General features: G+C 34.6%; 1 protein-coding gene across 1 annotated transcript in view; it reads left to right on the forward strand.

Moving 5' to 3' along the window:
* Positions 1 to 2098: 2098 nt before the first annotated feature.
* Positions 2099 to 25799, forward strand: part of EYS (EGF-like photoreceptor maintenance factor) — a gene marked incomplete at its 3' end in the record, with an annotated part of 294002 nt that continues 270301 nt past the window's right edge. Inside the window, 1 exon segment of the mRNA XM_014591537.2 lies at positions 2099 to 2160.

Consider the following 25799-nt stretch of genomic DNA (forward strand, 5'->3'; position numbering starts at 1 on the left):
AAAAAAAAAAATACTGAGTAGTTATTATGTACTTTTATAAGGATGACTAAGACACATCCCTAATCCTTAAAGAAACAGTCACTCTTTTGTACAAGTGATCCTTCCTAACTCACTGTAACAGAGATAAGCAATTTATTTCCATATATTTTACAAACATACATTACATCCACAGAATATGTTTACATGTACTAAAATATATACATATAAAACTGCATCCATACATGAATTGCTAGTAAGAGTCAAGACAAGAATCACCTCTTCCTGCCCAAATGTGGAGGATGTCTATGTGAGTATGTGTTTACACAGATGTGCACACTGAGTGGGGGTAATCATCAAAGAGGAGAAAGCACCCCTCCCATGAGGAATGGCCATGCTGTAGTCACTTTTCCTCAGTTTCCCTTTCCCTTTAGGATTTTGGGTGCTTATGTACACATGCCTAGCATGTTTTTTAAGAAGCTGGGTCCAGAACTCAAACCACGCACTTAGCCATGTGGCATCCAGTGGCCATTACCACCACACCATGGGTTAGCCCCTGTTTCTCCATTTCTCTCTGGTGAGCACACTTAACCGTGGCAATTTAAAAGAAGGAAAAGCCTAAAGTATATACCTTATTAATATATCAAATGTATAAAAGTCTTATAGATGCCCTCTTAATACATTGGCATGTCATCTACAGATTGTTAATTTAAGGGTTATGGAACCCTGTAAGTAATTCATAACTATAATGAATTCTATTTTATTTTTTTCAGTACAAATTGGTGTGTAGTTTTCTGAAAGTCTTCTTGGAGTAGCTATTCACTTTGCTGCTAATAGCAGAATGGTCTTTTTATGAGAAATAGAGTCTCATTATTTTTCCATTAATATATATATATTTTTGCAAGTAAAACTCATGTCTAGTACTATAGTTTGAATGCCAATACACAATATGGACAGGAGAAAGGTTTCAAAATAGCTTAAAAGAAATCAGTGAAGGAAACAGACAGGTTAGTATGCTTGATGCCAATTTGCTAGGACCTCGGAGGCATAAACCTGCTTCTACCATCTCCGTGACATAGAGAGCATCAGCAGACACTCTCCCGGCCACATGACAGCCCCAACAGTGGAGCGCTCTGTGAGTGCAAAGTGACATCTCCTTCTTTATAGTAACCTCTTCCATTTGATGATATTTGGCACAATAATGATGTGTAGGAGAAAGTCAGCATAAATATTAAATGAATTGGATAGATGTTTATGACATAGAGAAGAAAACAATTACCAGAAACAAACAAACAAACAAAACAAAAATGTGGGATGACAATTAGCTCAGCAGAGGGTTTGTGATGCACAGCAGAAAATTACATGATCTAACTTCACACCTTTAATCCCCTTCTACCTCAGAGATTTCAGAATTCAATCACTGTCACAAAAGTATTTTTTTAAACATCCTTCTAATAGTGAATTGTCAAATCATTTACTCAATTTTTTCTTAAGGGAAAAGTAAATAACCAGCGAGGCACGATTTCCTGAGTGACATGCTACAGACCTAAGATCATTATCAAATCATCACGTTGTCATCTTTAAGTTGATAATGAAAACGGAGTGATTTTAAACTTTGAAACCTGGATTTCCATCTCAATTTATAAAGCTGCAAGTATATGTATTAGTTATACCTGACACAAAAAGGACAGTGAACTTTTAAAAACTGTGCAAATTTTAAGAGTATGATCAGTTTTGCCTTTGAATGAAGGTTTACATTTCCCCTTCTTCTGTCTTCCTTTTGACTCTTCGATCCAAATAGCAAGGAATAAATCATTTGACCCTTTAAAACAGCCACAGAAAAATCTGTGTTATTAGTCTCTGAGAGCCTCTAATAAGTACCAAATTTAAACTAAATATGATTCCTAAGACAGATTTATAAAAATGTGACACATGGCAGCAAGAATATCTCTGTGATGTAAACACATAGTGATGCTTAGTCTTACCAATTGCTGCTCACAGAAGCATGCTCTGCATAGCAGCTTAGACAATAAGCTCCCTTCGAGTTTCACTGTCATGGTTTCAGTTACCATGGATTTTTCTGAAAATTCTAAAAATAATAATAAAAAATTCTGTTTTAAATTTCTGCTTGTATCTGAGTGGCATGGTGAAATCCTGCACTCCCCACTTAGTCCTGCTCTGGAGGTGAGTCATCTTTACGTCTGACATCTCCAGGCTGTTTATGTTATGTCCTTTCACAATTATTGTAATTATTTCACAACCTGCTAGCTAATCAGATCAGAAAAAAATCAAAACTCGTAACATGGACATATAAACCTTACCTTCAATGGGATTATGTCTTTTATTTATTTATTTTTTGGGAGGGGTTTTCACTATAGGGCGTGCGCACTCACCAGACAGACAGAGAGAGACATAGAGATAGAAAGCAAGAAATCACCCCCCAGGGGGGATGGTCATGCCGCAATCCCTTCTCCTCCATTCTCCTCTCGGGATCTTGGGCACACATGCACATGTGCCCGGTGTGAGTTTTAAGCCACCGGGTCCGGGACACGAACCACGGTCGACTACGTGGGAGTCCAGCGACATAGCCACTACGCTAACTGCTGGTTCCCAATGAGATTACGTCTTAATACATCCATCATAAATTAAAAATATGTTAAGATACATTTAATATAGATGTCCTTACTTTACAGTAGGATTATGATGTTTACTGAGTACATGTCGCTTTCACAACATTATGAAATAAAAAGACAAAAATAATCCTTGGGCCAACTGGTGACATCATGGTTAGGAAGACTGGACCCCATATGGCCAATTGCCCAGTTTATCCCAGACTGGCAGCTTGAAAAACATGCCAGGTGCTTATACATGCACAAAATCCCTAGAAGAAAAGAGACTGGGCTGTGCCAACCTCCCCTGGGTGGTGTTTTCTCACTTCCTCATACTTCTTGACTCTGTTTCTCCAGCAAGCACACACTCCTTATTACAAATTAAAAATAAATATATAAATACATAATTTTCTTAATTACTAAAGTAAAATCTTAAATTGTAACATCATCAGTCAAGGGCTACCTCTACAGGGTTCAATACCATTGGTAGTTTCAGACATCCACTGGAGAATCTTAAAAGCTGTCCCTCATGGGTAGAGGGAACTACCGTGAAGTGAAATACTCCATGTACAAACTTCAAGCCACCTTGTATTTGACCTCAGATTGTAATAGCCTTTGTCTTATAAACTTTGAAAATAAAATAAAAACATGTACTTATAGATAAGAAGTCCAGAATTTAAAATTTGGAAGATGTTTAACATCTCAAAGGGAAAATAAAGTATTGCCAAGACATATTAGTAGAACAGATAAAAACATTATCTAACATGAAGCAAAAATTCCTGTACTAAACATTATAATCTCTCTCGGTTTAGGATTATATATAATAGAAGTTGACAGAAATGTTTACACTGCTACCTAGTATGTCAGTCTGCTATAGGGTACAGGCCCTTGCCAGAGAGAGATGACGAGAGAAAGAGAGAAAATGAGAAGGTACCTCCCTCCTTTGCTATAGGATGTGGGCAGAGAGAGGGAAAATAAAAAAAGTACTCCTTTTTTATTTTTTGAGAGGTTTTCGCTATAGGGCACATGCGCTCGCCAGACAGACAGAGAGAGACAGAGAGACAGAAAGCGAGAAATCACCCCCCCAGGGGGGATAGTCACGCCACAATCTGCAATCCCTTCTCCTCTATTCTCCTCTCGGGATCTTGGGAATGCACGCACACACGCCTGGCGTGAGTTTTAAGCCACCGGGTCTGGGACGTGAACCACAGTCGACTACGTGGGAGTCCAGCGACATAGCCATTACACTAACTGCTGGTTCCCAGTACTCCTTTTTTTTCACTTACAAAAATTATTTTTTTTTCTACATAGTATCATGATTTTCCCATAACATAATCTTCAAGGTGTAATTCTTACCCAGTGGAAGGGATATGCAAGCTTTTTATGTATTTTTGCATTTTTAAAGAGGCTTTAGCCTTAGAGCAGGTGCACTCACCAGAAAGAGAGAGACAGAGAGAGAGAGAGCTAGAAAGAGAGAGAGAGAGAGAGGGAGGGAGGGAGGGAGGGAGGGAAACAGAGAAATCACTTTCTGCAGGATGGTCACATAACAATCTCTTCTCCATTCTCATCCTGGGATCTTAGACATGCATGTGCACTTACTCAGCATGATATTCACCTGTTCTGGGACTCAAACTGTGATTGGCCAGGTAGGAGTGCAGCAACGTAACCACTATGCCATCTTCTGGTCCTGGTGCATTTCTTTCTTCTGTCATTTTAACCTATTGTCATAAAGAGTAAGCTGTGTACCAGCAAGAAGAGTGGTGGTTAAATCTCTGGACTCTCACATGTTCGAATTCCTTTAAAGCTCTGGGCACCACAACTTGAGGACCATGACGTATTCATGTGTGAGTGCCCAAAATTCCAAGAACAGAGTGGGAGAGAAGGGATTTTGGTGTAGATATATCTCCTGGAGGTTGATTGCTCACATTCTCTATTTCTGTCTCTCTCCTTCAAGTACATATGCCCTATGACAAAAACCTGAAAAAAAAAAAAAGGAAGTTGGTACTCAAATGTACTATAGTCTTCTGACAAGTCTGTTTTATCTCTAAAGGATAACTTGGGAACCAGCAGTTAGCGTAATGGCTATGTCGCTGGACTCCCATGTAGTCGACTGCGGTTCACGTCCCAGACCTGGTGACTTAAAACTCACGCCGGGCGCATGTGCGTGCGTGCCCAAGATCCTGAGAGGAGAATGGAGGAGAAGGGATTGTGGCATGACCGTCCCCTCTGGGAGGTGGTTTCTCGCTGTCTCTATGTCTCTCTCTGTCTGTCTGGCGAGCACACGTGCCCTACAGCGAAAACCTCTCAAAAAAAAAAAAAGGATAACTTGACAAATTAAACAAAACCAGGCTTGTTGTACACTAAGAAGTGCTCTCATAATTTTACATTAGATGTGTTGTTTAATCAAGATAGATGACCCTGGACCAGCCAGTGGTGCTCACTGTGGCTGGAGGTGGTTTATGGCATGAAGACCTTGTTGGTGATCTCTGTCTCTCTCTTTCTCTCTCTCTCTCATGAAACAAATAAATTTAAAGAGAGAAAGAAAGCCATCTTATCTCCAGTACTTCACAGTATTTCAAAAGTTGTCCTCTTATAGTTGTAAGATTATTTAAAAATGTAATGACAAATTTAATTTTTCTTAAGGTTTTTGCCATAGGGTGCATGAACTCTCTGGAAAGAGACAACGGAGAGAAACAGAGAGAGGGAAGTGAGAAACCACTTCCCAGGGTAGATAACCGTGCCAAAAATCCCTTGTCCCGTATTCTCCTCTTGGAATTTTAGGCACTCAAGTACATGCACCCAGAATGATTCTCAGTGAACACTGGTGAGACATGTGGGAATCCAGTGCCTTAACTATCACACCACCTGCTGGCCTTCAATTTTTATTTTTAATTCTTGTTTTAAATTATTTTACCAAAGAGATCAATATAACAGTGAGTATATCTTTGTGTTAATTCTAAGTTTTCTACCTTTTTAGTTGTTCTTGAAATTTCTCCATTCAGTCAAAATTTTCTTCAGAAATTTTTTATGTATAGTTTTAACCTTTGGATAAAACTAGCAGGTGAACTTGCATTCAATCAAATACCTTTTCTCCTAACCTATTCTAAGGCAGACAATCCTGAAACATCACTAAGCAACTCTAAGACTCCCCAGAATAGAGCTTGAAAACTACTAAATAATGGATAACACTGAATTTTTAATTAAATATTGATTTTTACTCCTAAAAAATATGTTAGTAAAAAGCAAATTCATATTCAGAAGTTATTAAACCTTTTAGCATTTCCTCCTAGTAAGTGAAGTATCAAATAAAAAATAAGCTTTTATTTCATCTCATGGAACAATAATTATAGTAAGATTCTCATTCAGTTTAGTTTTATTAAAATGTGCCTTTAATAAAGTCTTTTTTTCTTTTAGGTATTATTCATTCATCATGACCGTATATATATGTGAATATAGATAGTCTCATGTGCCAGATAACCTTAATATTCTGAATGTTGTTTAAAATTGTTTTCTCATTGTGAGAAAGGATATTATAATATTTTTGCTGCAAAGAATATATTAAAAACCGATTGAAGTAACATTACTGAACTATATTGAATTTTTAAATTCTTTATTTAACATTATTTTTATTTCATTTCATATTATTTGCATGAAGAGTGATTGTGTTTTTTAAAAATATATTAATGTACATTTTTACCATTTTCTCATATTCCAAATTATTTGTTTTTATACAACATAGATACATGAACTCAGGATTATTGAATCCAGTTCTAAATGTCCTCATTTTCAGCCATGAAAATGAGCCGGACTATTTATTTCTTCTGCTCATTCATTTAAATAAATGATTGTGTTCTTTCAGAGATGAATAAATTAGTAATAATCATTCTAAAGAGTTAAAACCTTTGTAAATATTTAATATGATAAAGTATAATGGTTTATATGTGTATTATGCAATTATTTCCTACAATGAGCCATTTAAGATATTTACATATTGGCATAAAAGTAATGTTTTATCCCAAACATTTCCTGATTAGAGAGGTTTTACTCCTTTTATTTATTTATTTTTTACTGTAGGGTGCATGTACTTACCAGAGAAATGGAGAGAGGGGAAATGAGAAAGCTGCCCCCTCACCTGTGGGGGAGTGACCATGTCACAATCCCTTTTCCTCCATTCTCCCCCGGGCTCTTGAGATCTGAGGCATGTGGGCATACACACACACACACACACACACACACACACACACACACGCAACTCTTAAGTTTCTCAAGTCTTTTGGTCCAGAACTCAAATATTGCAGTAGGCTATGAGGGGTCCAGCACCTTAACTACCACACCATCTACGGCCCCTGATGTTCTTGACTACATAAAATTTAGGATTTCAACAAAGGACATACAAACAGACCTCATTTTCATCCTGTAAAATATTCTGTAAGAGCTCTGAAAGAGCCAAATTAATGACATATAAATATAATTTGAATAATATTGCACTTTTATTGAAGGCTAAAAATCCACAGATTTTCAAGTCAGAGAGAGTTAAAAGAGTGAAATATTTCATAAATACTATTTATAATTTCTACAAAGGAATAGTAATAGAATTATATAGCCTGTATATATATATATATACAAATATATATATTTCTCCAGTGCTGAATTCTTAATTTATATTTATGAGTAACTTGTATTTGTGTGTGTACATGTATGTGAAAGAGACATCATTCATGCTCTGAATATAATTTAAAGTGGATTATAAAGATATAGATATAGATATAGATATACACACACACATATATATATTTAATTATCCATAATATCTATGTGTTACAATATAATTCTATAGTACTGTTTGATATACTTATTATTTTAAGACTGGATAAATGAATGTCACAAACATTGGATGATTAGTATTAGCATACTACATTTAAAGAGGAATAATTAATTTGAAGCTATTTTATAGACAGATTCTGGCAGAAATGTTTTGATCTTAGAGTTACTGATTCTTCACATTTTTGTTTGAAAAAGCCTAGTTAATAAGAAGACATACCAGTCTTCCATTGTATCTTATGCTGTATGATTAACTCTAAGGTATCCAGTATGAAATCTGAAGTACAAAAACCATACATACCACCTACTCCAGAGTCTTTCAATTTCAGCATTTCTGACAGTTTGAACTGAATAGTATTTTTGTGTGTGGAGATGCCCTGTGCATTGTAGGACATGCATCACATTATCCGTATTTTACCTACTAGATGTATACACACACACATATATATATTTAATTATCCATAATATCTATGTGTTACAATATAATTCTATAGTAATGTTTGATATACTTATTATTTTAAGACTGGATAAATGAATGTCACAAACATTGGATGATTAGTATTAGCATACTACATTTAAAGAGGAATAATTAATTTGAAGCTATTTTATAGACAGATTCTGGCAGAAATGTTTTGATCTTAGAGTTACTGATTCTTCACATTTTTGTTTGAAAAAGCCTAGTTAATAAGAAGACATACCAGTCTTCCATTGTATCTTATGCTGTATGATTAACTCTAAGGTATCCAGTATGAAATCTGAAGTACAAAAACCATACATACCACCTACTCCAGAGTCTTTCAATTTCAGCATTTCTGACAGTTTGAACTGAATAGTATTTTTGTGTGTGGAGATGCCCTGTGCATTGTAGGACATGCATCACATTATCCGTATTTTACCTACTAGATGTCAGTATCGCCAAACTTCCTTCTCCCAAAACTCAAAGTGTATTAGTACTTGCCAATGTCCCATGGGGTCAAAATCATCCCTGTGGAGAACCCAGAGGTTGCTGATCTACAGCAACCTCTCTATTGTGCTGATAGTAGGAAAGCGATGCAGAGATTTAAGAGTTATTCACTCACACATCTAATTAGAGGCAGAGTAGTTGTCTGTTGTCCTGTTCTTTACTTGGCACAACTGGCTGAAATAGAAATCTCTTCTTCACCCCTAGTATTTAGCCAAGGTTAATAAGGTTTCTGTCCCCATTTCCTCCTTTTACAGTCTGAAAATATACTTTTATTCTAAGTAATATATTCATCAAATATTAGCAATCCATCAAAATCCCTTCTCATAAAAACATAAAATCAAATAGAATATTGCCCCCTTTCCTGGTTGACTGTGAGGAGAACTTCAGTTACATTTTTTAAATAAATAGCTCAGTTATTTATAGGCGAGAATAGTGAGAACCAATTGCATTAATTGCTTTATGGAATATAGTAACCACTTAAAGTTATTATAGCAAAGGGCTAGTGTTATGACTGTATTAGCTGTAAATCTGTTTGCAGTTGAGCTTACTCCTTTTTTATATAGCTATTCATTTATTTCCCAATTGTTATCTATTTGTTCCAATATTTTAAATGCCCATATTTCGCAAATTTAGTATGCTATCATCACTTATCTGTCAATCTGCTATAGGTGCATGCACTTTCCAGAGCAAAATGGAGAGAGAGAGAGAAAGAAAATGAGAAAGCAGGCCTCCCCCTTTACTATAGGGTGCATGCACTTTTCAAACAGGCAGAAAATGAGAAAACACACCCCCAAAGAGGTGACCACACTGTAATCTCCTCTTCCATTCTCCTCTTGGAATTTTGGGCACACAGGCATGTTTTTCAAGCCAGTGATTCCAGGACTCAAACTGCATAGTCAACCAATTGGTATACAGGGCCTTAATCACCACATCACAGATAATACAACTTCAGAGCTATTCCAATTAAATGATAGTTGAAGAAATAAAGGTCTTGGGACCAGCTGTTAGCGTAATGACCATGTCACTGGACTCCCACGTAGTTGACCGCGGTTCATGTCCCAGACCCAGTGGCTTAAACTCACACCGGGCGTGTATGCCTGCGTGCCCAAGATCCCGAGAGGAGAATGGAGGAGAAGGGATTGCGGTGTGGCCATCCCCCTTGGGAGGAGATTTCTTGCTTTCTATCTCTCCGTCTCTGTCTGTCTGGCGAGTGCATGCGCCCTATAGCAAAAACCTCTCCAAAAAAATAAAAAAAGAAAGAAAGAAAGGTCTTTGTTATTGGTTCAGATTTGCTTTTGAAACTATAGCCAAACTAATAATCATTTGGTATAAAGAATTATATTGAAAGAAAGATACAGTGACTACTGTATTGAAAATGTAACATAAATATATTATTAACATAAATTAGTCTCCTGCCTTTTTGTATTTAATATTTTCCTTTAAGGTTGTTGCTCTTAAAGCAAATTAATTTGTTAGAGAAAGCAGCATTAAAATAAATAAACTTGAGTCTTCACTTTTTATCTGTAGTACTTTAACTTTGACAATCTTCCTGATAAGGGAGACAAAGAGAATAAAATACTATGATAATTAAAGTAATCACATTTGAGTTAGAGAGACGAGCTTCTTTTTTTTCATTTAAAAACTGTGTAAATGTAATTACAATGAAAAGTTAAGTTTTGAAATTGTAGCATGGGAATCATTAAATAAAAGCCTCTAGTCATCATTATATTTAAATAAATTAGTATGTTACTGTAGTATTATCAGTATATTAATAACATTAATGCTAGCTATTATTAAAATATAGTTGGAGTTTCCAAGTTAAATTGTAGGAGTAAACATTTTTATGTAATTACATCTTTCAGAAAGCAAAAAAATGTCCATAAAGTAGAGGTAGATAATCATAACATTTCTTAGATATCTTTCTTTTGGGTACAGGACTCTTCCAAATTTCCTGGCTATGATATTCCAAATATCTGAAATCATACTGGGATAACCTTGATGAACTTGTCCTTTCTATAAAATTATATTGGTGTGTGGATGGTGATGGGATAGTGTGTATATTTGTGGAAGAAGATAAAGAAAAATTTAATCTGTTTTTAAGTGATAACAATGTGTCATTTAGCTCCCTCAGTTAAAAGTAGAGACAATTTTGAGACCAGCAGATGTCATAATGTCTATGTTGCTGGATTCTTCCATGACTGACTGTGGTTTGTGTGCCTTACCTGGTAGCTTTGAAACTCATGCCAGGCACTTGTGCATGCATGCCCAAAATCCAGAGAGGATAGTAGAGGAGAAGGGATTGCGGCATGGCCATCCCCTTCACCCCACCCCCATGGGTGATTACTAGCTTTCTGTCTCTCTGTCTCCCTCTGTCTCTCTGGTAGCTCACACACCCTATAGCAAAACTATCTTGCTCTTAAAAAAAAAAAAGGTAGACAAAGTTCACACACAGTTAACATCAGCTTTGGCCTTCATTCTTTGAAAGCTAATCTGCTTAATCCTCTATAAATAAGACTGAAGGGAAATTTATAAATTCATTGGACATTCTTAAAACAACTTCGATTTATTAAGTTCCCTGTGTTTGGCTATGGCGATGACTTAATATAGAGTTTGGAAGTCCATGAGATAACAGAAAGTGTTCTTAGAAATATTGGGTTGTCAGGAAAGCCATGATGCATTTTTGCATGGAAAAACATAGAAAAAGAAGTCAAAACTTTCCCAACAATCTAATAAAATAACTTCTCAGTTACTTTCCGAAAAAAATATTAGTAAGAAAGCTTTCATGGAAAACTTTTAGATTTTGAAATTCTTTTGAAAAAAAAATCACCAATAGGAAGCATAGTGCATTGAAGACTTTGATATAATAAGAATAGAAATTTGATTGGCTTACATTGTTACTAAATATATATAATTATACATGTATAAACATTATATGTACATATTTGTTATATGGCACATGCACTCACTAGGCTCAAAAATGGGCGGAGAGCTAAGAAATCACCCTAGAGGGAGGATAACCAAGACACAATCCTTTCTCCTCCATTCTCCCCTCAAGACTTTATGCATACATGCACATGTGCCCATCATGTTTTTCAAACTGCCAGGTCCAATACTTGAACCATGGAGTCAGCCATGTGCGATTAGCTACCTTAACCTCCATGCCATCTGCTGGCCTGTGACTGAGCATATTTTTTATTTTAATAATTTTTATTCTATCATTTCAAATGAATGATTTATAATGTTTACTAACCTCACAAATACTAGCATTATATATATGCATACATACTATATATATATATTATATATGTATTATATATATATATATGTAAATCTTGTGAGTAGGTGAATATAGTTACTATTTATTTGAATATAATTTTCATTACCAGAAGCGTCACTTAAAAAATCAAAGTCATACAAATTTCACAAAGGAATTAGCACTAATATTAAAAATTTTAAGTGGTCAGTAGGTTGCATAGTGGTTAAAACAGTGGACTCTTACATGGCCGACTACCACTTGAGTCCTGGACCTGGCAACTTGAAAATCACACAAGACATGTGTGTGCATGTCCAAAATCACAGGGAGAAAATCAAGGAGAGGAGATTGGCAACATGGCCACCCCACCTGGGAAGTAGGGGGGGAAGGTTGTGATTCTTTCCCTCTCATTGTCTCTCTCTGTCTCTCCTCTCCAGCAAGTACATGTGCCCTATAGCAAAAATCTTTAAAATATTTTCTTTCAAGAAATCATTGTGAAGCCACATATTTATTTTTCTCTTGGCACAGTTTTAGTTGCAGGCTGGTAATTATTGTCTTTCACTAACAAAAATTTTCTTTTATTATTATTGATGTCTACTAAGAATACTTCTGGTCAGTTGAGATAAAAGTTATACGTTTATTGTATAGAAACAGAAAAAACATGGCCTTAATTTTTGTTTGGATATATTCAAATGACTTGTAAAACATGCACCATACAATAAGCCAAAATTTTTCCTTTTATGTCTTTTTCTATATAATTTTATCAGTCATATATCCTCAAAACTCTTCTTGAAACATTCCTAGTCAATGTAAACTACTTATTTTTCCTGTATATTTAATAAGAGATGGAGTGGAAGAAGGCAATGGATAAATGAAATGTAAATGAAATTGATTAGATCGATAATGGAGTGGCAAAAAAGTTCCATGTTAATTTACAATCTTTTTGATTAAGCCATTAATAACATATATTAATTTCTAATTATATTGATAGATAATTCCTTAAGAGTTTCATTATGTAAAACTCACTTTTTTAAAAGTTGAAACAAAGTACCAGAATTACTCATTGAAATTGAATAGATTAAAGAATGTCAAATTACATTAAACCACAAAATTCATTAGATGACATTTTTAATGCTTACAGGTTGAAATATTGGAATATTAATGTATTATCTATAGTTCAGACTTACCTCAGGATGAAAATGGTCTCTAATATTTCTATCTAGGAGAGACATGACACTTGAAATCTTAGGTTGAAGAATTTGACACTATAAATTTCTGGTTAGAGCATTAGCTATATTTAATTTGAAATAGCTCTGTGTAATACAATGGAATCAAGGTTAAATTCATATCCAATTATGCATTATACTATTTGAAATGGACTATATCTCATTTAGTTTTCATTTTTTATACAGAACTATTATAGTCAATAATATCAAGGTGTAACATATTACTTGATTATTAATCATTGCTTCAAAGAATACCTTGTAAAAGCCCAGCTGTGGTGGTGCAGGCACTCAATTGGACACCATTGAACAATATGGAGACTGAATATGGAGACAGAACTTTTAGTAGGTAAAGTAAGTGAAGTCATGACGTTAGTATCCTAATTAAGAAGGATGAGGGTTTTATCTGAAGAAGAAGAGAGAGTGAAAGATGTTTCACTTTCTCTCTATACACACACACACATGTGTGCACACACACACACACACACACACACACACACACACACACACACACACACACACGCCCTAGGAGAAAGGCCATGTAAGGATATATTAAAAAGGAAGTCATCTGCAAGCCACAAAGGGAGACTTCACCAGGACCTAACCATGCTAGCACCCTGATTTCAGACTTACAGCATTCTGAACTGTGAGAAAATATATTTTTTAATCTCTGGTTTAATTGCCAGAGTGTACATGTGTGTGTGTGAGAGAGAAAGACAGAAACACTCTCAATAGTATGTGAGCATACCACAATTCCTTTTCCTCCATTTCTCCATCCCACTCGGGTTTGGTGCACACACACACTCCTGTGTCCAGTGAGTTTCTCCAGCTGCTGGTGCCAGGATTCAAACCATGGTCAGCCATGTGGGATCTGGTTCTCATGTACAGGATTTAATCACTGTGTTACAGGACAATTTCTTTTATTTTTAATCTATTTATTTTTTTTAGCCATCTAGTTCATGGTATTTTGTTATTACACACAAAGCTGAATAATAAGTGAAGGCTATTGTAGCTTAAATTCTGACATCATTTAGTGTATTTAATATTATTTTTTCATTTTAATTTTTAGTTCACAAGTAAAAATTCTGCATATTTTGTGATGTACACGTTTTATACATACATTGCAGAATGATTATGACAAGCTATTTAAGGTGAGCATTACTTCACGTACTTGTCATTTGTGTTTTTTTTAAGGTTTTTGCCATAGGTTGCATGTAGTCACTGGAGAGAGGAGAAACAAAGAGAGACAGTGAGAAAGAAAATAAAAAATAACTTTATCCCCAGAAAAATGACTGCTATCCCTTCGCCTCTGTTGTCTTCATGGGACTTTGAGCACATGCGCACACACACACACACACTGCTGTGATCTTCAAGCCACCAGGTTCGGAGCTTGAATAGGAATTAGTTATGTGGCAATTCAGTGCCCTTACCACCATGCCACCTGCTGGTCCCTGTCAGTTTTTCTAATGAGTTACTCAAATATTTTACTATTTTTTTAAGAGGTTTTTTGCTACAGGGCGCATGCACTCACCAGACAGACAGAGAGAGACAGAGAGACAGAGGGACAGAAAGTAAGAAATCATCCCCCAGGGGGGATGGCCACACTGCAGTCCCTTCTCCTCTCGGAATCTTGGGCACACAAGCACACACGCCCGGCGTGAGTTTAAGCCACCGGGTCCGGGACGTGAACCGCGGTCGACTACATGGGGGTCCACTGACAAAGCTATTACTCTAACTGCTGGTCCCGATATTTTACCTATTTTTAAGGTCACATTATATTTTTATTAACTGTGGCCACCATGATGTACAATAGATTTGTTGACCTAATTCCTCATTCAACTGAAATTTTGTGTCCTTCAGCCAACATTTCCCTTGGTTCTATTACTCTCCGTAGGTTCATTTAACCACTATTTGTTTCTATTAATTGACTTTTGAAAATTCCACATATAAGTGAGATCATGCAGTATCTGTTCTATACCTGGCATGTTTCACTTACCATAATTTCTTCTTCTGCATGTGGATATCTAGTTTTCTCAGCATAAGCCACAATTTCCCCATATATGTCCTTGACATCTTTGTCAAAATCAATTGATGGTAAACATTTAGATTTATCTCTGGTCTTTCAGTTCTATTCCATTGGAATATGTATCTGTTTTCATTCCAGTACTATAATGTTTTGATTATAATATGTATTTGTAGTGGATTTGAAACTCAGGTGTTGTGATTCCTCTGTTTTTGTTCTTTTTGTTCAAGGTGGTTTCAGCTCTTCACTGTCTTTCTAATACTATTGGAATTTTCAATTACTTTTGCTATTTCTATAAAAATGATTAGAATTTAAAAAAGAAGTACATTAAATGTCTATATCACTTTGGGCAACATGGACTTTTTAATAATTCTACCAGTTCATGAACATGGAATATCTTTCCTGTATTTTTATCTTATTAAATTTCTTACATTCTTGTACAGATCTTTCAACTCCTAGGTTAATTTTATTACCAAGTATGTCTCTCTGTGTGTGTGTGTGTGTGTATCTTTTGTGAAAAGTATTGTTTCTTGATTTGATTTCTTTTACAGATAATTCAGTAAGTCAATGTTTATGTGTAGAAAAGTTACTGATGTGTCTTGATTTTATGTCATAAAATCCTACTGAGATAATTTATTAGTTCTACAGTATTTTAATGGAATATTTATGAATATATACACATATATATATATACACACACATATATATGAAGATGTCACCTGAATGAAGACACAATATTACTTCTTCCTTTTTTATTTAAATGTCTTTTATTTTTTCTCTTTCTAAATTGCTCTGGCTAAGATTTCCAAGACTATTTTAAGTGGATATGGAAAGAATGAACATCATTGTCTTGTTCCTGATATTAGAGGGAAACATAAAACTTTTCACCATTATACTTATGCTATGTAAGGGTTTGTCATATATGACTTTTCTTGAATTGAGGTATATGTTTTTCTGTTTAATATGCTAAAAGTTTGTGTTATGAAGAAACTGATTTTTTAATGTCTTCTCAGTATATTGAGATTAATATACAATGGTTTTCATTTTTTTATTTTATTTTGTTAATGTGGTATATTTACTTACAAATGTCAATAATTCCTTGCATATCAAAGATAATTCTACTTAATCATGGTGAACGATCATTTTAATTTGCTCTTAAACTTCAATTTCTAGTAATTAATTGAGAGTTTTTGTATTTGTATTTACTATATATTGGCCTGTACTTTTGTTTTGTTTTGTAGTGTCCTTATCTAGTTTTACTGTCAAAGTAATGTAACCTGATAAAATGAGTTTGGATATGCTTCTTCCTCTTAAAAGTTTTGAAAGAATGTGAGAAAGTTTGTTATTATCTTGGTTTTAATCATTTGGTGGAATTTATCAGAGAGGCCACCCTATCCTGGACTCTTTGATGGAAGACAGTTATTACTAATTAAATCTCCTTACAAATTATTGATGTATTCAAATATTCTATGTCTTTATAATTCAGTCTCAGTAGGTTGTGTATGTCTAGTAATTTATTGATTTCTAACTGGGCTATTCAATTTGTAGGTATATCATTTCTTATGGTAGTCTCTTACACTCTTCTATATTCCTGTGATATCAGTTGCCATATCTCTTCCTTCAGATATAATTTTATTCTTTGAATAGTCTCTCTTTTTCCCTTAGTTTAGCTAAGATTCTTATGTCTGAGATAAGGCCACAAAGCTGAGGTCTAGACAGTGTGAGCACTTGCCAGACAGCTGGGGCACAGTGTTTGGAATACACTTAGGGTTAGAAGAGGGGATAGCTCTTTTCTCAAAGGATCTCAATAAGCAATCAATTCTTCAATGGGGAGATGTATATAATCAAGTTAGAGAAATGTATGCAATCATGTTTCCCTCTCTAGGGATTCCTGCCAGGAATTTCTTGCTTTCTCAGTGGCAAGAGACATCACTGTCACCTGTAGCAGCACTGGGGACCACATTGGTTCCTGCCATATGGCTGACAAAGAGAGTGTTTTTTTTTTTTCTTTCCTCCTAGCTCTCCTTTGTCTAGACTAATCTCACCATTGATTCTTTCTGTGTAATTATTTTCTTTATTTTTTTGCTCCACTGCATTACTACAGATTGAATAATGAGATTGCTAGGCAATTTTGGTTTGTAGATAGTTTTTTATTTTCTCATTTTTTTTCTTTTCTATGAACAGATAAAGGATGGTATCCTTCAATTCTGACATCTTTATGACATCATTCACAACTCAAATTTCCTGATATTAAAGCCTGCTTTAAAATAGCCATAAGAGCTAAATTATAGATGTTCAAGGAGCACACATAATAGATCTTCAAGAACTCCTATAGAATTCTCTCCTCTGCCCACTGAAGAAAGTAACTAATTTTCTTGTTACATTCTACCAATACAGAAGATATGAGTTCCCTGAAAAATATTTAAGTTTTTTATAGACAATATATGGATATAATTTTTAATGCATATTCATGCTCTTTGTCATTTTTTTGTATTAATTTATTTATTTCAATTTGACCCAAGAAGGATAGAATGAAAGAGAAAGAGAGAAAGCCGTAAGGTCCGGAACATGAACCACAGTCAGCCATGTGAGAGTCCAGCGCCCTTAACCACCAAGCCACCTGCCAGCCCCTCTTTGTAAATTTTTTAAAAATAGAGCTTAGTGTATAAAACTTAAAACCAAATGAGGACTACACAAGTAGATATTAATTTTTAATTTATTAATTTCCCCACATATGGCTACATAAGAAATAAAAAGAAATATAATTTTTCTTCCCACTTACCTATCATTCATAAATGGTAAATTATATTCTACCATGTTGTGGTTTGTTATTTAAATTTTTACGTTATGCCATGGTTTCATATGTTGTGACCTATAGTTTTGGGGTTGGCGCATGGCATGGTAATTAAAGCACTGGACTCTCACATGGCCTGCCATGGTTCAAGTGCCAGACCTGGTGGTTTGCTTTCTTACTTTCCCCTTCTTTCTCTCTCTGGTCAAATTAAAAAATAATAACAGCAAATAATATTAAATAAATAAATTATTATTTTTAAAAATAATTATTCTCTTAGTTACCTTTAAGAAACTATTTTTTTCTTAGAACCAAGACTTACATTATGCAGATTTATAACATATTTAACATGTATGTCTTTAATATATAAGATATTCATTTTTGAATGTGAAAGACTGCTATATAATTTTCTGTCTCTGCATATATAAACAGTTGTAGCACCATGATTTTTTTAACCTATCTACTCTGTTACACTTAATTTCATTAGTTTATTTTTAAAAAATCCTTGAAATAAAATTTCAGTATAATTCAAACATAGTTTTTTTTTCTTTAAGTTTGAAATTTACTAGGACAGATTTTTACATGCTCAACTTAGGTAATGCTCTTACAAAAAATATATTTACTTCATCTAATCTTGGATTTTTGCCTTCCCGTATCATTTCATTACATGCTTTTTGAAATCTATGAATTTTTGCTAAAATTTTTATTGGAGTTTTTTATAATTCATGTATAGGTTTAGGGATCACTGCGAGCTTGAATATATTGAATCTTCCATTTACAAGAATGTATATATTTCCATTGATTTAGATCTTTTTTATTATGTCTCGAAGTGTATTTTCATTTTTTCCATTAAAGTTTTTTACATTGTATTCATATTTATACATCTTTCTTGGAAGAAATGCAATTGGTCACAGTATATGGAATTAATAATATGGAAGACTAGAATATATCACCACAAAATCTGCCTTTTGCCATGTAGCCTATTTTGAATTAATTATTTTGAGAATAAAGCAGACACAGAATATTCTTGAAAAACAGAGAAGTTACCCATTTACATAAGTGAATTCCCCCTCTAATCTCACAAAATAATCTTTTTTTTTTTTGAGCCATTTACATAAGTGAATTCCCCCTCTAATCTCACAAAATAATCTTTTTTTTTTTTTTTTTGAGAGGTTTTGGCTATAGGGTGGGTGCACTCACAAGAAAGACAGAGAGAGACTGAAAGACAGAAAGTGAGAAATCACCCCCAAGGGGATGGCCATGCTGCAATTCCTTCTCCTCCATTTTCCTCTCTGGATCTTGGGCACACACGCACACACACCAGGCATGAGTTTAAGCCACTGGGTCTGGGACTCAAACCATGGTCAACTACATGGGAGTCCAGCAACATAGCCATTATGCCATTTCACAAGAGAATCTTATCCACGGAGAAAGCACTGACTTCAATGTGCAAAAAAAATTATTGTTTAACTAGCTTTTTCTGGAAACATTTTCATACCTTCCATTCTGTTTTCCTTTGATTTTAGCTGAAGATAGTATTTGAATTCATATTCTGAGCTACATATTTTAGACTTACTCTTTCACTGATTTTTTTTCCTGTGAATGTATGAGCAGTATATGTTAATAAATATATTTGTTTCTATCTTGTTAATCTGTCTTCTCTTACAGAAGCCCAGCTAAAGACTTAGAACAGTAGAAAAAAATATATTTTTCTTCAACCATAATATTACCACTAGCTAAACTCTTTTATTTATAGCACTATATATATGTGGGGGTTTTTTATGTCTATTTATGTTGAGAATCACATCAACTGCCCTTTTTATGGGTAGCTTTCATACTTTCTTCTCTGATTATCATTAAAACTGGATTAGTAATAAAACAAAAAAAATCGAATTAAAATAGTAACAGCTTCCTTTAAATTAATCCTTATTCAATGTTACCATTAAAAACTTTTGACATTGAATTCCAGCCTTGCATATTACAAAGGTAAAAAACACAACAATTTCTCTTAAATGTAATTGCCATTTGCAATTCTGGCATTGAGAATATTTTTTTCCTGTTTTTAAGGAGAAAAATGAAATGTCACCTTGATTCTAGAATTGAAAACTCTTCTTAGATCTGTAATAGAAGTGACTTCACAGGGCAAACCAATACAAACATTCCCAAAATTGAAGACATAGACAGGCTAGTACAGAGAATCTGAACATACAAAAACAGAGACCAACAAGCATAGAACAGCAGATTAGTCAGTGCTAGGATCAAAAACCTTTAATTGAGAAATTACTGGAGTTTCAGTGTGGACAAGTCCGAGAATAAAAACTCCAGGAGATCCAAGTTATAGGGAGACCAAGTCGCCAGCTTTTCTAAGTTTTATCCTCAAGAACTCTACCAGGTTCTTACAGTAAATTTCAGAGAAATATTCTTCTGCACTTTCAGCAAGGGGAAGAGAAAGGAATTGTTTAAAATACACTAGAGCATTCTGTTCTTCCAAACAAAGCTGCCCTTAGGAGAAGTTATTTTTACCAGTGCTTAACATACTGAGTTTTTATCAGACAGTGATCTACATGGGGAAAGAAAAATATTCACTTCGGGCTCTTCTAGCCACTCTGCCCCATCTACAGTGAAAGAAAATTAAATTTAAGAAGGTAAATAATAGAGTTTTCCATGTAGGAGCAAACTCACTAAAAGACTGAAACCTAATTAAGACTATAGAATATTTCTCCTCTCCCATACCTTATAATTACAATAATGAAGGCATCTTTCTTTTTTTTTTTTTTCCTTTTTATCACTAAAGGATACATGCACTCGCCAGAAACACAGGTGGCATCTCACCCTCTCAATGGGGTCCAGTCATGCCCCAATCCCTTTGTCTCCATGTCTCCATGCTATTGGGCAACACACCTGATGAGTTTCTGAAGCTGTTGGGTCCAGGATGAGAACCATACTGCTGGCCACTTGTTATTCAGATCTCTTAACCACCAGGCCATAAACTAGCCCAGTAAATGACTCTTTTCTGTAGTTGTTTTCACCCAATACATCGTGTTCATGTTTCAACCAAAAATATCTAAAACATGGTAAGACAAAAAACTAAAATCCCACTAAATCTGAAGAGATTAAACATGCTTCAGAACTGGTCTGATATGACAACAATGTTTTAATTATCAAGTCCGAAATTGAATTGCAAGAAAAAATGAACAATATAAGCAGAAACATGAGAATTCTAAGAATTGAAATTTAGTGCTAGAGATAAATACATAAGCACAAAGCTGTAACAGATATGAAGAGTTCCTTCACTGGTCTCATTTGTAGACAAAACACTGCTGAGAAAAAGATGAACCTGAGAATGTGACAATAAAACCTGCAAAACTGAAAGATAAAGAGAAAAAAGACATAAAGAAAAGAAAAATAATGTTCATAATATTTGAAAACTGAAGGAAAATACAAAAGATGCAACAAATGCATATAAGAATAAGTGAGAGAAAAGACAGAAGAAAGCAGATTATTTCAAATAATAGTATCTGAAAATTTCCCCCATTTTTTTTTTTTTTTGAGAGGTTTTCACTATAGGGCACGTGCGCTCGCCAGACAGAGAGAGACATAGAGACAGAAAGCGAGAAATCACCCCCAGATGGTCATGTCGTAATCCCTTCTCCTCCATTCTCCTCTCGGGATCTTGGGCACGCACGCACACGTGCCCGGCGTGAGTTTTAACCCACCAGGTCCAGGATGTGAACCACGGTCGACTACGTGGGAGTCCAGCGACATAGCCATTACGCTAACTGCTGGTTCCCCGAAAATTTCCCCAATTTAACAGAAGACACAATACCTCTGTTTCAGGAAGATAAGAGAACACCAAGCAGGATAAATACTAAAAATAAATAAATAAATACACTGAGGTTTATTACATTTGAACTTCATAAAAGAAAAGAAAAAGAAAAAAATAACTTGATAAAAAGCAGAAGGGGGAAATCTTAGAGAAGAACAAATGGTAAGTATTATATCAGATCTCTCAAAAATCATGCAAGTCAGAAAGGAAGTGTAGAGATACGAGGGGCTTTCAAAAGCTCATGGAAAATTCATATTATAAAAAAACTATGTATGAATTTTAAAATTCTTTTTCTCCAAAAGAAACTCATACCTTAATTCATTTTTTTCTGAACTTGTTCAAGTATTTTTGTATATAGAATACTGACATTTAAACAAAGCCAAGTGCCAACATAGAATCCTGTACTCTGAATTCATTTTCATCGAAAGTGAAGGAAAAATAAAAGTTTATCAGACAAATAAGAATTTTAGAAACATGTCACCAGTAGAACTGAATTATGAAAATGTTGAAAGACATTCTTCAGAGAGTAGAAAAGTCATCTAGGTCAAAAACTTGAATTTACTTGAAGATTTAAAAATCTTTTATAACAATTGGACAGAGCTAGCAGGTTGAACTCAGAAGGATGTGGTTTATTTCAACACCAATAAGCAATTGAACGTAGTTGACATTTACAGAGTTTTTCATTAAACAACAGCAGTTTACACCGTTTTCTGACTCTCAAATAAAATATTTTCAAAGATAAACATGTTGCAGGTTTTAAGTTATAGTGCCTACTTTACCAAATGTGAAGGAATGGAATCAAGTAATGTGTGGTCTCGGCCCACAGTAGAATTAAACTAGAAATCATTAACGTAAAGATCATAGGAAAATACCCAAATTCATAAAGAATGAGCAGCATAATTCTAAACACCACATGGGTCAAAGAAAAACAAATCTAAAGCTAAATTAAAAAAAAATCTTTTTGACCCACATAATTATCAAAATACAGGGTTGAATCTATAGTGTAGTGTGCAAGGGAGGCTATTCCCACACAAATTACTACAGGTCCAGTCCTGACTGCAGTGGGTTGAAAAATACGCCAAGTGTGCACATGTGTCCCAAATTTCACGGAATGGAGAAATGGAGAAGAAAGGATAGTAGGATGATCATAATCAAGTAGGTTGTGCTTTTTTCCTCTCTCTCTCTCTCTCTGTCTGTCTGTATCTGCCTGGTGAAAGCATGAACCATCTGACAATTAAGAAAAAGAAAAATATCAAAATTTATACTAGGCATTAAAAGCAGTGCTTACAGGGAAATTGAAATAATTGAATATCTATATTTTAAAAAATCTAAAAAGTAATAATTCACTGTATACAATATAATAATTTCTCTTTAGGAAGATAGAAAATAATATTAAATAATATAATTTTATAATAATATAATAATAATTATATAATGTTATACAATTAAATAATATAAAAATAATATTAAACACAAAAAAGCAGAAAAATGGAATAAATACATAAACTTAGAGCACTATTTAACAAAATTGAAAGCAGAAAATCATAGAGAAAAACAACAAAACTAACAGCTACTTCTTTGGGGTGGGGAAATCAATTAGTTATTAGCCATGGAGGAAAAAAAGACACAAATCACATGTTATTAATATTAGAAATGAAAAAGGGAGCATCTCTATAGAACACATGGCCATCAATATAGTGAAAAGATGGGAACCAGCAGTTAGTATAACAGCTATGTCGCTGGACTCCCACGTAGTCGACCGCGGTTCGTGTCCCAGACCCGGTGGCTTAAAACTCACGCCAGGCGCGTGTGCGTGCGTGCCCAAGATCCCGAGAGGAGAATGGAGGAGAAGGGATTGCGGCATGACCATCCCCCCTAGGGGGTGATTTTTCACTTTCTGTCTCTCTGTCTCTCTCTGTCTGTCTGGCGAGAGCACACACCCTATAGCGAAAACCTCTCCAAGAAAAAAAAAAAAGATAGTGAAAAGATATAAAAAAACTTGAGGCCTTCGAATTACATAACTAGATAAAATGGACCAACTTTTTAGAAGATGCAATATTCCAAAACTCTGTCAAGAAGAAATTTACAATCTGAAACTTTCTCACTCAGTCCATGAGCCCAAGACCATCCTAATACCAAAACCAGAAAAAGACATTGCAAGAAAGAAAACAGGGGCCAGCAGGTGGCATGGTGGTTAAAGGCACTGGACTCCTATGTGGCCAACTATGGTTCAAGTCCTGGACCTAGTGGCTTGTTTTCTCACTTTCCCTTTCTCTCTCTCTCTCACACTCATTCTGTCCCACTCTGTTCAAATTTAAAATTAAAAAAAGAAAAAAGCAATAAAACAATATCTTTCATGACTACCTATATGAAAATCCTCATCAAAATATTTACAAATTAAACCCAATAATATACCATGACCAAGCTAGATTTACTCAAAATATGAAAGGCTGGTTCAACATTTGAAAAACAGTTTATGTAATTGATCACATCAAGAAGCAAATAAAGAAATATTATGTAAGGACAGTAGTTGGCATAATGGCTACATTGTTGCATTCCCACATGACTGACAATGCTTTGCGTCCTGGACCCTGTGGCTTGAAACTCAGGCCACTTGTGTGTGTGTGTGTGCTTTTCTTACTTGCTTTCTCTGTCTCTACAGTGAGCACATTCACCCTATAACAAAAATCTCTCTTAAAAAAAAAAAGAAAAAAAAAGAAAAATCATAATATTAATAAATTCAGAAAAAGAATTGGACAAAATTCAACATCAAGTCATGATATAAATAACGTAAATACAAAAAAAACATAATAAAGAACATCTACAAAAAGCCTACAGGTAACACTATAATTGATAATAAGACTCTCAATCATTTCCTGCCAACATCAGAAAGAAGGCATGGATATCTTCTCTTCCACTGCCTTTCAACAGTGTATTGAGAATCATAGCTAATGAAATAAAATACAAAAATGAAATAAAATTATAGAAATTGGAAAGGAAAAATAAAACTCCCTTTGTTTATAGAAGACATGATTGTTTATGTAGAAAATTGAAAAGAAATTGACAGTCTTTGAAATGAATAGGCTATTATAGTAAGTTTGCAGAATATAAGATTAATACACATGTCAATCTTTTTTCTATAAGACAGCAATGAAAAATTTAAATTAAATTAGATTATAAGCAGTACCACTTGAACTAGCACAAGAAAAAAGAAAGAAAGAAGAAAAGAAAAAATATACTCGGGCATAAATTTAACAACATATATACAAAATCTCTATAAAGAAAACTATAAAACTTTGATAAAAGATATCAAAGAACTAAATAAATGTAGATATAGTCCATGTTCATGAACAGGAAGATATAATATTGTCAAAATGTCATTTCTTCTCAGCTTCTTCAATATATTTAACCTATTCACTGTCAATGTCTTAGCAATTTCTTTTGTAGATATTGACAAATTGGTTCTAAAATTTCCATAGAAGAAAAAAAGATCCAGACAATCAAATCCATACTGAAGGAGGAATAAGATAGAGGAAAGACACTACTTAATTTTAAATTTACTGTAAGTCTACAATAGTTAATGAAGTTTGGTATAGTCAAAAGTATAGACAAAATGATCAATAGAAAAGAATTGAGATCCCAGAAAGAGACTAACATAATTATAATTAATTAATCTTGACAAAGGAATAAAGACAACACAATGGAGCAAAATATTTTTTAACAATCATGGCTGGAAGAATTTGACATCTACAAGAAAAAAGTGAATCTAGATATTTTTAGCTTTCACAATTAGCCCAAAATGGACTGACTATAAGTTGTAAAAAGTGTAAAAAATAACAAAGGGGGTCAGCAGATGGCATAACATTTATGTTACTGGACTACCACATGGCAGACCACAGTTCAAGTTCCATACCTGGTGGTTTGAAAATCACGCCAGGCACGAGTGAGTGCTCAATATCCTGAGAGAAGAATGGAGGAGAAAGGATTGCAGGATTGCAGCATGTTATTAATATTAGAAATGAAAAAGGGAGCATCTCTATAGAACACATGGCCATCAATATAGTGAAAAGATGGGAACCAGCAGTTAGTATAACAGCTATGTCGCTGGACTCCCACATAGTCAACCGCAGCTCGTGTCCCGGACCCGGTGGCTTAAAACTCACACCGGGTGCGTGTGCGTATGTGCCCAAGATCCTAAGAGGAGAATGGAGGAGAAGGGATTGCGGCATGACCATCCCCCCTAGGGGGTGATTTTTCACTTTCTGTCTCTCTGTCTCTCTCTGTCTGTCTGGCGAGAGCACACACCCTATAGC

This window comes from Tupaia chinensis, unplaced genomic scaffold, assembly GCF_000334495.1.
Source record: "Tupaia chinensis unplaced genomic scaffold, TupChi_1.0 Scaffold000595_1, whole genome shotgun sequence".
Lineage (NCBI taxonomy): Eukaryota > Metazoa > Chordata > Mammalia > Scandentia > Tupaiidae > Tupaia > Tupaia belangeri.